Below are 1,590 nucleotides of genomic sequence, written 5' to 3' on the forward strand. Positions count from 1 at the left end.
GACAACACATAAATGAGGGTTCATGGTCTTGAGCATTTCATGGCCAATGGCAAAGGCAGAGAGTGCATAGGCAGGGAAAGTAACAGGAAGCATGGTAGAGGTCCAGAGATTCTTGGGGAATAATGGCAAGGCAGATATCTTCTCCCAAGAGATAATGAGTTCAAGAGTTAGTGTTCAGTGGAGCTCTGGGGTATCTCTAACAGAACTAGAGAGGTGGGAACGATCATTCAGTTGGTAGGGAGTATCCTGTGTCTGATAGACATTGAGCAGTGAGTAATGAGTTGGTTGGAAAAGAAAAAAGTTCCTGGTTCCCTTTTGGTGCTACTGGTCTTTCTTCCTGTTGCCCACTGGCAGATTGGGGTGGGAGAAGGGAAGACCATGAGCTTCCCACCATCAGACCATCAGTGGAAACAGCTGGTCCCAGTCATCTGGTGCGTGGTGGGCTAGGGCAAGTGAAGGAAAAATCAAAAAGTTCTCTAACATAAAGAAAGTATCAAACAGTTAGAAGAGATACAAGCGTAGGAGGTTGATGAAGGAGTTCACAGATTTATTTGATGAGTTTATGGGGACTTTTGTTGGGGACTTTTGAGAGCTTCTTTTTATGTAGAATGTAGATGTGGCCCATGCCTCCTCCTGAGTATGGTATTTACTATGGCAGGGTGAGGAATTGGTAGATTCCCACTGTTGGAGGATCAGATTGTGTTAGGACTCATCCCTTCAGTGCTGCCATATAAAGCTACCTACCTGCAGACCCTTTTGACCCTTTCTCTCATATCATCCGTTCAACTTGCTTGAGAGTAAACTGAACTCAGGACTGGATTCAAGGATGAGATGAAAGGCAGAAACCCCCAAAACCACCTCAGGAGCTCTTAATGGCTGCTCACAGCAGGCCTCATAGGAGCTGAATGCACTTGTCTCTTAGAAGAAGAGAGTTCCTGGGCTCCAGTCTTTGAGAGTATGGGAGGGGAATCCATAGAAAGGGAAACTATTCAGTTTGAGTGTTAGGAGTCTTTGAACTCCGGCTTTCTGGAGCAGTGTTGAGAATGCCTGATTCTAGTTTGGTCCACACCATACTTTTTCTACCCTAACATACTTTATTTCCTTCCCATCAGTAATTTGGACTCCTCTCCTAAGTTTCTCAACTTCAAAAGGTGGACCCTTGCCTTAACTTGCCCAAGCCTCCATTCCATTTTCTGCCCTAATCCATAATTATGCCCTGGGGCAACCAGGTGTCCAGAAGGATAGAGCACTGGGCCTGAAGTCAGAAAGATGAGTTTTCCTGAGTTAAAATCTGGTCTGGGCAAGTCTCTTAACCCTGTTTGCCTCATTTCCTCATCTATAAAATGAGCTGGAGAAGGAAATGGCAAAACCACCCCCAAAATCTTTGCCAAGAAAACCCCAAATGGGGTCATGAAGAGTCAGACATGACTGAGAAGAACTGAACAACCAAATACCATGCCCTCCCCCACTCCTCTTCCAGCTCCTCTTTATATATTGTCTTGCTCCATTAGAATGTAAGATCTTTGAGGTCAGAGACTTGTCTTTCTACTTGTATGTGTGTTTCCCTGGCACTTAGCACTATGGCTGGAA

This window comes from Petaurus breviceps, unplaced genomic scaffold (assembly GCF_028583685.1).
Source record: "Petaurus breviceps papuanus isolate PSGF00001 unplaced genomic scaffold, PetGlider_PUasm1.0 90845, whole genome shotgun sequence".
Lineage (NCBI taxonomy): Eukaryota > Metazoa > Chordata > Mammalia > Diprotodontia > Petauridae > Petaurus > Petaurus breviceps.